The 13,900-nt window shown below is 34.5% G+C and overlaps 1 protein-coding gene across 6 annotated transcripts in view; it reads left to right on the forward strand.

Annotated features, from left to right (window-relative positions):
* Positions 1 to 13,900, forward strand: part of LOC111047779 (protein ECT2) — a 263,745-nt gene that overhangs the window by 101,855 nt on the left and 147,990 nt on the right. For all 6 annotated transcript variants that reach the window (XM_039441642.1, XM_039441644.1, XM_039441645.1 and 3 more), the window contains one exon: positions 10,773 to 10,804. The gene's annotated coding sequence lies outside the window, so the exon portion shown is untranslated. The remainder of the gene's footprint in view (positions 1 to 10,772; positions 10,805 to 13,900) is intronic.

Here is a 13,900-nt window from a genome sequence, read left to right on the forward strand (position 1 = left end):
GGGAAAGCGAGTTAATGTAAATTATAATGTTGTAGATTAATCAGTCTCTGTGATAGCTCCCAAATATCATCAGCTAATATAAATGAATGGAAAAATTGTAGAAATTGCATGAAATTAATAATACAGCTGACTAAATGATATATCACAACATTTTTTTCTCATGCAGTTACAGTGTTATTTTGTTCTATCCTGGCAAAGGATGAAGGAGTGAGTTAATTTCGTTGTCCAACGAACTTGATCTGTAAAAAGGTTGGAGTAATATGTGTTCAAAATTTGAAGCTGATTGATCAAACCGTTCAAAAGTTATTGTAGAACATACTGACAGACAAACATACCAACAGACGGACAACGATTTTGACATTGAGTCAAAAGACTCGCTAACGCTCGTTCAAAAAGTCAACTGATCACTTACAAATGAATGGATTTGCTTAAATTTCAAATTTTTAATACGAATTAGAAATTGGTTTCAAATTTTGTAGTAACTCATTCGATCTGTCAGATATAAATCAAATCATATCATCGTTTATTGTCATAAAACACAATATGTTGAAACAACCGTCATCATTCATTCAAAAAAAATTACAAAGTTGAAGAACTTAACTATTACAGTCAACACTAGGCCTACACCTACTACACACTACAGTACACACTATTATCTAAAATATCTCATTTGATTCACTCATTTTTAAATTTTGTTTGATTATCTTTAAATGTGAATGAATACCTTTGTATCGGGTTGAGCTATCGATGTGTGGTTTTCGCCATTTATTTTCGTTTGAAACTCTGTATCGAAATAATCTATCACATTTACCCTCCTCATTGAAAAAAAGAAGTTGGATTCAAAATGGCGGAACCAAGAGGGCAGACCAAAATTATGAAACCACAGAAAAGTCGCTTTTACAATTCAAATAGGATTCCCAACCAAACCGGTGGTCAAATTATCCTTGTAACGGAAATATTGATTTGTTTCCATAATTTTCACCAACTATCTATGTATAAGTATGATTGAAGAGATTACTAATGATAACAATATTTAAATTGTTGTTAATTAATTTTCTTTGCAATTTATTATGAAAAGACTGTTCCCTGCCCCGTTGTAACGAAAGACTGTTTATCTTTTGAATTCGGTCTGTCAATCAACTTCCAATTTCTTGCAAGCTTGAAAAAGTTATTATCAAACCTCATTTGAGAGCGATTTCCGTTTTGAAATGCGGAACTTTATTGCACTACTAGCTCTGAATGAAGAGGATGGGAGTTTCCTTCAAATTCATTACTGCTGGCCTTCAGTAGATCAATAGGCCTAGATCGGTCAGCAGTTGACTTCATCATCACGATTTCATTATCTCAGGAATAGACTATTGATGCAGTTTCCTGTATGTGTGGAAGAAAATAGGGGCTAGCAATCATCATATTTGAAAATACTAATGACAGCCACTGTTACCGTTGTATTGGGCTAACTCACATACGGTTTGTGTCACAACAAAAGTCAATATTCAAAATTTCAAATCCAACCAAAACCCCGAATCTTCCCAGTATGAAAAATTAATTATTAATACTAGTATACCATAATTCTCATCCCATTTAAAAGCAGTTGACATGTTATAACAAACCTTTTAAGCATGACCTCAGTATTCATTTTGGTTAATTGTAATTCATCTATGAACTTTGTTCATTTTCAAATAAATATTTGAACGATTGGCATTTCGAAGTTATCTCAAATCGAATTGACTTTCTTGGTTGACAAAATTAATATTTCTGTAGTGGGTATATAGGTATGTCTGCCGTCTTTATATACACTTTCTCCCAACTGGAAAACGTGTACAACTGTCTCGATCAAGTAGCTATGAAGTTTTTGCTATTGCATGCGAATATCCACCACCCTCACAAACATTACCTTAATTGACGATCTTAGTGACTGTCATTGATAAAATAGTCTTCATGTTTTTGTTTATCACGTTTATTCATTTGTATTTCAAGTACAACATGTTTTTTGTCTGTTTTCAAATATGATGGGTAAGAATAGGAATGTGAACTTATTCAAATCATCTTGAGACCATTAAATATTTGCGATTACTTATTTTAATTTATTATTTCCACGTATAAATACAATAAAATCAGTAGCATGATGATCATTGTAATGATGATGATGATTACATTTCGCTCGAACATCATTCTCTTCATCACTATCACTTTCAAAGTTGTCTCATTTCTACGGTTGACGTTGATTTTTTTGTGCAAGCAATTGGCCAGTTTGGCTGCTTGTTTTTTGTCTGGCGGGCTGATGAGCTCGGCAGGTATTGTTGCGAACGGGCGACTGGAAAATTTCAACTTAGTGATGCCGACGCTCACCTCTCCTATCTGCACTCTTTTTTCGCCTTTTTCTCTTTATTTATTTTTTGCGCGTGACTGAAAACGCAGGGGGGCAGGGGAGAGCGGGGTACCACAGTCTAGACAGACACAAGTTCACCTTGGCGAGTGGCAGTGGCGCAATCACCTGCTCCAACCCCCGAATCTGTTCTTTATCAGTGTATTGACCCGTCTGCTCAGTTTGCCACACACCTGCCAGCTGCCTAGCTGCCTGCAATCGGACTGGGGTAGTAATCAACCAATAGCACACCTAGTACAATATCCTCATGCTGCAGTTGCATGACAGGCTTGTTCACGTTCCAAAATTTGTGAGTTGACAATCATGTAAGAAAAACTTTTAAATATGTTTTATGGCCACTTGGCATGCAAGTCATTATTTTAGACTTGCTGATAAGCTCCTAGGTACTTTTTATGTTTGATGAGGGTTTATGAGTTCAACTTAAATTCAAATTCATTTCACACTCATAAATGCGTGTACAGAAATCAAATAAAGTTCAGCATGACAATAAAATTCAACTAAATTCTAATAGTAGATGGTAAGTAAAATAAAACATCAAAACTGCTCTAACTATGGGTGCCGATGTTTCTGTTTTTAAATAATGAATGACTGATTAATTAAAAAATATATATATTGCTAAATTTTATATTGATTGAATCACAATGTATGGAAGTACTGTTTAGATATACTCGTAAATGTTTATACAAAAGTTATTAATTCAAATAGGAAACTATTTACATTTTTTGAACACACAACTAGAATTCCAGTTACTGAATTACTAAGATGTTTCCATAAATGATAACTATTTTTAGTGTCTCATTGATGGTTGGAAACAAACGATAATGTTTTGATTGAGAGAGCACAATGTCTACACTGGTTATCTGGATTCGGCCTTGTGTTTGGGCGGCTTGAAACCCTTCATTTTCTTCGCTTTCACCTTTTTCGAGCCTGATCCCGACTGGAACGCTTTCCAACTATCGACTCGGTTTTGCCGAGATTCCTTGCAATTTTACATAAAGATTCTGAATTCACCGAGGCCTATTTTCATTGTTATTAATCTCGCATCACGACCTCGCTCTTGGGTTATGTCGAGTGAGTAAACGTGTGTCAGTTCGGCTCCGTCTTCTAACAGATATTTCGTAGGGTTATACAGTTCAATTCACTTCAAATTATACATCTAGTTATTCAGTTTCTCGAGCTTAATTCAATAGTGAAATTATATTTTTGATTAACTCACACTCTTTTTATTTATCTTGAAAAAACATTCCTAAATCTTCAGTTCACCTTCTCGCCTATAAAAGTGTAAATCCACCTAACGGTACACGATGGTTCGACCGAATAGAGGCACACCGAAGAGCGAGGTCAATGCTCCGAAGCCAGCTATTTCTGGAGCATTGTCCGAAGAGACCCTCCTCATTATTCGACAGCAAATCGAAGAGTCTGTCCACAGTGCTGTATCAATGGCTGTGAAATCTATTTTCGAGGAACTTCAGGCATTGAAGGAGGAGAACAAACAGCTGCACGATAGAATTCGTGAGCTGGAGGTGTCTTGTCACCTGAAGGTCGACGACCTCGAGCAATATGGGCGCCGACATTCTATACGTATTTTTGGGATCCCGGAGAGTGACAAAGAAGACACGGACCTGCTGGCGCTCGATGTCTTTAACAAGAAGCTGAACGTGCCCGTGACTTTGGCGGATGTCAACCGCTCGCATCGCGTTGGAAGGCGTCAACCACCTCAACAAGGGCAAGCTAAACCCAAGGACCGACCCATCATAGTTCGACTCTGCAGCTACCGGACCAGGAAGATGATCTTCGACGCTAAGAGGAAGCTGAAGGGTTCCGGCGTCACCATTCGCGAGGATCTGACTGCGGAGCGCCTCAAGATCCTCAACGCTGCGGCCGACCGTCATGGGCATAGGAATGTCTGGTCATCGGACGGGAGGATCAAGATCTCTATCGGCGAGGGAGGATCCAAGAGGGTCCACACAGTCGAGAGGATGACCGACCTTCAAAAAATAAAGGTAAATTAAATCATTTCAGGATTCGATTACTAAGGTGCCCTTCACTACAAAAATAGGAAATTCGTATTAAAACATTTCACAATAGATATACCTTGGCATTTTTCATGAGCTGGCTTTCTGTTCTATAAATGAATCTTTCCACTGCTATTTATGATTATGTATGAGGCAATTATTTCAAACTAAGGAGATCCACATTTGTTAATACTGATTAATAATTTATCTTGATATTAATTCCCAAAACTACGTTCAATGCATCAACTACTATACTCCAGAGGGTACTTAGAGAATCATTATCTCTATTCTTACTAATAATTATCACATCTCTTACCAAAATTATTTCCATAATTAATAATTTTCGAAATGCTGAATTTCAAATAAATTGGATGATTAACATACGTTATAGATATGGATGTAATCTATAGGTAAAGATAGTAATCTCTTCTATATTAGGTGTACATAATGATATCTCCTACTGTTGCCACAGCTCGAGCAATAGAAGCAAATGTGTGAAGAATTATTGATAGAACGGAGGGGTGGGTAGTCTGTTCATATGCTTATATAGGGGCTGTGTTTCATTTAATGTTATCTTAGACATTCATCACTAAAATATTACAGTTCTCAATTTACTACTTTTATTGTTATTGCAACTCCCAATAGTTAATTATACTTCTAATACTATATAATATTTTTCACACTTCACCGTTCAATCCTATTTAAAACTCATCTAAAATAATCTAGCACTTTCTCCATCGTCTCCTCTACTTCTTATTTTTCTTTCTAATTTCTCTTCTTGATCTTATATTTATAATGATTACTTGAATATTGTTGTTTGCGATGATGATTATTATTCTTTTCTATTCTTCTTCTTCTTCTTCTTCTTCTTCGTCTTCTTCTTCTTCTTCTTCTTCTTCTTCTTCTTCTTCTTCTCTTTCTTTTTCTTTTCTTCTTCTTTTCTTCTTCTTCTTCTCTCCTTGATTAATTCAAGATCACAATACGATGTTCTATTTCTTATTCTATAGTTCAGTTTCATAAGATCTTCTCAATTTGTGCACATTCCTTCTTTCTCTTCTTTTCTTCCCCATTGTTATCATTATCTTCCCTGTGATTTTTTCACTAGCTATCCAGCATGTTCAAATGTTTATTTCTCTTTCTATATCTATTTATCTTCCTACCTTTTCTCTTTCTATCTGATTACCTTCTACTAGTATCCATATATTATATTATAATATCCATATATTTATCCATATAATATTCGATTCTTTCCCACATTGAATCATACTATTCCTCTTCAATTTTATGGGGATATTATTCATTATCAGTTCGCACCTCGGGAGGAGGACTGTTCCAACTCAAAAAGTCGTTTATTCAGGAGAGCAGTTTTAAAATTTTCATAGGTATTCAAACTTGATTTTCTGCTCTTAGAATTTTCTGCTCAATTTCTCTGATTCCAACTGTTTTAGTTCACTTATTAATTCTTAAAAGTGGCCTGTATTTATGTTTTCATTCATAATATGGCTTAGTCTTCCTGTAAATGATTGCATTGGTGTTCAAAATAGGAATACTGAACATTCTGTGATATATTATAGAATAATTGGAACGAGTTTTGACTTGGAACAGTCTTCCACCGAATAAAGTGCATAGAAACAAACTAAAATACACAAGATCAAAATTGACAATTTTCGAGTTGGAGCAGTCTTCCTCCCAAGGTGCGAGTTGTATTATGTATCTTTTCTCAATTGATAACTTTCTTCAAAGATTTTTCGTTTTTCTGCTGGCTTTTTCTTCTCTTTTTCAGTTTTTACTGGATCCCATTTCGTTCTATCTCCACCATGAACACGATCTTCTACTACTGGATTCCATCTCTCTCTATCTCCACTTGGACTCGATTTTCCACCACTGGATTCCATCTCTCTCTGTCTCCACTTGGACTCGATCTTCCACTACTGGATTCCTTCTCGCTTACCTCCACTTGGACCCGATTCTTCCACTACTGGATACCTACTCGCTCTATCTCCACTTGGACCAGATCTCCCACTACCAGCTCTTCCTCAATCTTCGTCTTATTCACCACTAGGATTATTCATCACCGGAACTCCACACATCTACATCTTATTGTGTTTAGTGAATTTTGTTTTGAACTAGTGCTTTAAATAGTGAAGGGAGCCGAACTGTCAAGGCATGCTGAATGCACTCGAATCAAGAGACTTTTTCATTTAGGTTAAGTTTTATCAGTTTCATCCCCATTTTCCCCGTCATGTGTGTTCTGAGGTCGGTTCACGATTGGTCTGCTGCTTCCATGATGCCTCTCACTGACACGTCAGCTCGCTCGCCCTCAAGTAGGTATGATTATTTCAATAATAGTAATAATGACGCAGGTATGTTTCTAGCAAATAAGCTCCACTCTTTCAAAAAACTTTTCAAGGCTGCTCACCTTAACGTACAATCCCTCAGTTGCCACATTGATGAACTCAGAGCAATCTTCCGTTTTCAGGACTTCAATATAATCGGAATTTCCGAATCATTTTTGAAGCCTAGTATTTCATCAAATTTTGTTGCATTGCCTGGATATAATCTTTTCCGGAATGATAGATTAAATAAAGCTTGTGGGGGTGTAGCAATTTATGTGAAAGAAGGTATCAAAACAAAAGTTTTAATCACATCTAAACAAGAGTATTGTTCCAGACCAGAGTTTATGCTACTTGAATTATCCTTATCTAGTACTGATAAATTACTCGTTGGTATCTGTTATCGCCCACCAAAAATAGGTCATTTCACAGATTTCGAAAGTGCCTTGCTTTCTCTTATGCCTTGTTATAACCGTATACTAGTTATGGGGGATATGAACACCGACTTGAACATGACAAATCGTAACTTTGACTACTTTCAACTGACTACAATTTTCCAATGCCTAAACATGACTATTTTACCTCTCGATCCAACTCATCATACTAATGAATCAGACACACTCATTGACCTTCTCATTGTTAGTGATCCCAATGAGGTTGTTCAAGCAGGCCAAATCTCAGTCCCAGCTATTTCTAGACATGATTTGATCTACTGTGTACTTTCCCATAAGATACCCAAGCCAGAACAGAAAATTATCACTTATAGAGACTTCAAAAACTTTGATGAAGCCGCCTTCCTGACTGATGTGGCTCAGACTCCATGGCATCAAATTGAAGCATTACCCTCAGTTGATGACATGGTCAAGACTTTCGAGAATTGGACTTTGACTTGTATGACAAACATGCACCTTATGTGACAAGGAGGATTAATAGAAAACGACGAGTACCGTGGATGACTGAAGACATACTTAAGATGATGGGACGTAGAGACAAAGCACATAGAAAATTTAAAAAGACATTTGACTTGGACAGTTTGATAGAGTATAGGAGCCTTAGAAATAGGGTTAAACAGGAATTACGGAACTCAAAGATTAGGTACTTGAATTCGTTTATGACAAACAATAGACAAGACTCTAAATCACTTTGGCAGGGAATAAAAGAATTCGGGCTTGGCAAAGAGAAATCGAATCCACAAATTGACTTACCATTGAATAATATAAATGACCATTTCGTTTCACACTCTAACCAACGCGACGAAGTTGTCATTGCTAATCACATTAATGATCTTGAAGAGCAGGTTACAAACTTAGATTTACCAATCACTGATCAATTTCATTTCCATCCAATCTCAGAAGAAGACACTTTCAGAGCAATTCAACGTATTCATAGTAATGCTATGGGTGTAGACAAAATTCCTATTAAATTTATCAAGAAGATGTTATTTGCTGTTTTACCAACCATTACATACATTTTCAACAAGTCACTTGAAGAAGGCATTTTCCCTGAAAACTGGAAGTTTGCTCTGGTTCGCCCTCTAAATAAAGTTCCATCACCCAATAAAGTTGAGGATTTTAGACCAATCAGTATTTTACCTGCATTGTCCAAAGTGCTAGAAAGACTCATTCATGCTCAAGTTGTAAAATTTCTAGACAACAATAGTAAGCTTCATAACTTTCAATCAGGCTTTAGAAAATTCCATTCAACTGAGACAGCTCTGCTTCGTGTCACTGATGATATAAGGTTAGCTATGGACCAAAGAAAATGCACCATCCTCACCCTATTTGATTTTTCTAAAGCATTCGATACTGTTGATCATACAGTCCTTCTGAATAAGTTGGCTATTCTTGGTTTCAGTCGCAACTCGTTAGTTTGGTTTAAATCCTATCTATTAGGTAGGAAACAATGTGTATCTGTCGGTGACAAAAAGTCAACTTGGAAAAACGTTATGCATGGAGTACCACAAGGTTCAATTTTAGGCCCTCTCCTCTTCACTTTGTATGCTAATGACCTTTCTTCCATTATCAAATTCTCCAGTTTCCATACTTATGCAGACGACCTTCAAATCTATTTAAGCTGTCCCATAACAAAAATTAATGAAACAGTTGGAATAATGAATCAGGATATCAATTCGATAGTGGAATGGACAAAGAAAAATGGCCTTAAGCTTAATCCCATCAAAACACAACCCATTATAATTGGATATTCTCGTCTTATAAACAATATTGACCTTGAATCGATTCACAAAATTATTTTACTCTATCAATTTTCTGTTTTTTTTTCTCTTAATATTCATATTGATTAAAACTTTTACAATATTTCCATTAATAGATCCTTAGTTTAAATAACGAAATTAACGTTTTGGTAGAGAGTTAGTGGGGAGGATATTTTTAATATTCTTTCCGAAGAATGGACATTGATATGTCCAAAGCTCCGCCAATTTATGTAGATGCATAACAATATGATTATTATCTATGGTTATTGTATTACAAACTGCTTTTTCATATCATATACAGTTCAATAATTATTTTCTTAGTCTATATTATGTAAATTCATCTATAATTTTGCTGTATTGTAAGCTATTGTATATAAGTGTATAAGCCAGTATATATTGTAATCTACATAAATAAAGTACTCAATCAATCAATCAATCAATCAATCAATCACAATGACTGATTCGCATCCCGAATCACTAAATTCAAATTAAAAGCGAAGATTCCTACAATCATTCTCCATGTTTCTATAGATTACATTTTGTATTGATACTTACCTCTATAATAAGCTAGTTGAATAATTGATCTTCCCAAGCTTAGAAACATCCTAGCTTTCAATATTTTTCGCTTCACTATTCTGATGCAGTTCTATTTTTTATTCAACATTGTGTGTCTGTTTTCACAATTTGAATCTATGATTCAACATCAAATCAATCTTTATAACTGATTTGACATAGCGATGGATGAAATGTTATTGATAGCTCTATCAATCTATCAGCAAATTATGTTCACGTGGTGTTTGAAAGTAGAGTGAATACGTCAACACGCTCGCATTTTAGCTGGAATATACTTGGCCTGCGAAGGTTTTCGATCATATCACTGCCAATTTACGTAATCTATCTTGTATTAATAGTAGCAACCCACTTTTCTTATCGAACGCTTTCGCCAAAAATTATTAGTTATTTTTTGCACGCTGATTACTAATTACTGATGGAGAACAATATACACTTCATGCGGGCCTGTCAGAACCTGACCATTCTAAAAAGTTGATTTGGTAGTTAGTAGGGTAATTTGAAACATTCGAACAATGCATAATATAATAATCATGTATTTAAAGGAAGAATATTGTTTTAGATTTGTGATCCCGCCCTCATTTCAACTTGTAACGCGAATTTATTTTTGAATGCAATCCGGAGGTTAGTTTATCTTTTTCTTAGAGCTAGTCGATGCCAAGCGACTACTTCCAAGTATTTTTAAGAGAAACGATACGCCGAACATCAATAATAATCTGCAAAATATTGGGACGCAGCTCAGTCAGCCAATTTAAGTGTTTGAAATCGCCTGAAATGATCGTCTGAAGCTCTTGTAAGAGCACTCAAAAGTTTCAACAAGAAGTTTTGTTACTAATACCGCTAATGGAAACAAGCTCTTCCAATAAGCCTATTACCGCTAATGAATAATTCTGTCTGCTCAGGCCTGAATCCTATTACTACCATTATCACCATTCCTCTTCTCAATTCGGACACTTAAGATATTTACTAGATCATAATAGCCTATACAGATTACCCGTGGTTTCTCATCTTCTGAATGATGCAATGCTTCAATATTTTTCTTTGATTAAGTAAGTTTTAAGTGTATGAACTTTAATGTGCAGAGTAATATATTGTTAACATTGTCCATTCCACGATTAATTCACGTTTCTGTATTATGGACAAGAGATATTCTATATTTTCCTTTATAAACAATACTAAATACATTTAATGTATCAACTAGTGACATACTATCATTTTGAGCTGGAAAAAATCTAACGATTGCTCTTTTGTTTCAGGTGGATTACTTTGTACCATTTCTCATAAACTGGTGAGTTGTCAATTATTCTTACTCTTCAAATTTTGTTGTAGTATTGTTATAGTAGATCTTATTGTTTCATACATTGTATTTTTATAAATGAATATTGATTTTCATTTCTAGGATATCCATCAATTTGTTTGTTCTTCTGCTTGCTTCGTACTTCACATCTTCTAAACTCTACCACAATAAGAGAATAAATGTTCACAAGCTTGACAAAATGCTGAATAACTTAACTATTCAATCATATTCATGACATGCTTCAATACCTCATACTAATCAACATTTTAGTCATTATTCTCGTTGCTTCATAATCGCTGTATGCAAAATTTCGATTCAAACCCATGGACACGTAAGGAAAAATGATTAGTTTGATTCAAATATATTAATTTCGATTCTATACAACATACTCGATTATTATAATATGTATCGAAATTGAATACAAATCCAACGGTTACTGCCGTATCCCGGGAAACGAGGTAGATGATAACATCATCAACGGAATACTTATTTCTTTCAATTTGTAAAAGCTTCATGATATTTCAAGTTATTTTATAATTGATGATCTAAATACAATACTAGAATAAGGAGATTAACTAATCTCAAATAGGAAACGTGTGTCTGGAATAGTATCCAATTCTAAAGTTAGAGAAATAATGGAAGGCCAATTATATTAAGGAACAGAAAGTATTCTGTATATTTTAGATCATAATTTTCACGATTTTTTGGAAAAGTATTCGTGAGGTAATAGGATGAAATGTGGAGGACGAAATAATGTATTCATTTTGTTTTTAATGTATAATCACAATGCATTTACCCTGCTTTTAAAATAATAGTTTACCGGTCTTGTTATATGAACCCGAACTTGGAAACTTGTGGTCTCAAAATAGGTGTCCGCACATTATATTTTTGTACTTCTATGAATTTCAAGGTTGTTCCGGAAAATTATTCTACTAATCCGTTTGAAACGGTTTGTCTTGTTAACAAAGTAGGTAGAGATTTACTTCAATGTGAATACATCTATTTTATACATCAGTTTCCATTCAGATCAGTGACTATTGGTATGTATCGAGGAAAATGCAGTACCCTGGAATTTCCACAAGTGACAAGGAACCTCAAACATAAACAAGGAAGATATAAGAGCTGAGGTTAATCAATCGTTGTCGTTGATTAATGGGGATCATGTTTGATGGCTGCAATCTCTGTTGAATATTTTGTTATCCTATTAATAATTTTATTTGGGAGATTATTAACTCTTACACACTCTCTTCGATTAAAAATTCAATTCTCGATGGAAATGTGTTAGTCCATATTTTCTTATGAACAATAAAAAATATTAAATAATATATTGGAAAATAGCGGCCATGATTCAGTTATTCACTTTTTTTTAAAGTGATTCAGTTATTCACTTTTTTACGAAAACTATTCACCGCGAAGAAAAATGTTTCCAATAAAAAGTGTTCTGTGAAACATATTTTCAACTTTTGTCATAGTATATCATTTTTTTGAATAATCATTCCGATTTATTCAACCCTTAAACCATACAATTGGAATTTCAAAAACGCATTTCCAAAAGATTTGCTCACTATAGAGTCGGGTACTTGATTTTTCATGAATATGATCGAGTTATGTTGCCAAACTACCATATTATCGCTAGCTCATGATTATTAGGTCATTTGTATGATGGTAGGTGAATACTACCCTAGCCCAACCCTAACCATGTACAACCCTACATCGCACCCCTTCTTCCAAGATAGAAGTCTACCTATAACTCATTGACATTAATTGTTGTAAGTACAAGAAATGGTTATATAGTTCACATAACCTGCACTTTGCAATGGGAAACTTTTATATTGTACTTTATTTTATATTTAAGTGCATCCTCCTTATGTCCAGGATACATTTTAATAGAATAATTATCCATTACTTTGTCAAAATTACGTGGATAATCCTTATCAGAGTTGAAAATTTTCAGCAAAAAAGAGTTTTATTGGTATCGAACCTTTCAACCTTTATTTATAGCAACCTTTCAACAATTCATTAATGCTAGCAATAAAGCTAGGGAATCACTTGGAAAAGCACTGTTTGGTTGGTCTTTCATCGTTGCATAAACTTTGAATCACAGATTGAATGGAATTGTTTCAATTATTGAATTAAAATTGATTAATATGAATGAAGATAGGCCTATAATCATCCCCGGTAAATTCAGAATCTTAATGTAAAATTTCAAGTTGATCGATTCATTAGTCCATTCATAAGTTATGATACGTCAATCGTGTATTTCCTATATTCATAAGCCATTTTCTTCCTTTATAATATATTATATTTATATGTTGATGAACATTAAAAAATATTTTATTCACTGGTGAACGTCATCATCACTTGAAAAATCATGGAGTAAGACATTTTGCAGCCAAACTCATGGATTTCCTTCGATATTTCCTTAATCGAAAAAATCATTGTTTATCATCCAATCACTATTGAACAGTACAATATTGTATTGGAATGTGATTCATCAAGCTTATACGGGATACGGGATATGCTAATATCACGGGGGTTTTGTTGATAAGTAGAGTTATCAAGTGTAATATTATTGAAAGACACGTTATATTAAATAAAGCGGTTCAATGTTTCTGAACCATGAATTTCATAAATCGGTTTAAAACATTAGGTCTTATAGTGTCTCATTGATTTTATTACGAACTGCCTTCTATGTTTATCATTTGATTACTTGGTTACTTGGACTGTAGAATGATTTATGGCAGAATATGAGATATTCGGTATTATAATGTTGAATTTAATGTCATGTTTCGTTTTGTGGCTGGAAGCTATTTTGAATAAGCAATTCATTTTAAGAAATGTCAAAGTCGTTTGCTTCGTTGATAAATTGGCAATGTATGGTGTTAATGACCTTTCGCGTGCTTACAACTGTAAATAGATAAAACCCACTAAGCAGAGGTGTGCGATTTTATGAACTGAATACTCTCATTTGATATCATTGAACAGTAGGTACTTGATGAACGGCAAACTTTGTTAATAATTTCATATCGTACCGGTACTCAGAACAAATCTTTAGACTAGAATGATAGTGATGTGCACCTGCACAAT

The sequence above is a fragment of the Nilaparvata lugens genome, chromosome X (genome assembly GCF_014356525.2).
Source record: "Nilaparvata lugens isolate BPH chromosome X, ASM1435652v1, whole genome shotgun sequence".
NCBI classification, from domain to species: domain Eukaryota; kingdom Metazoa; phylum Arthropoda; class Insecta; order Hemiptera; family Delphacidae; genus Nilaparvata; species Nilaparvata lugens.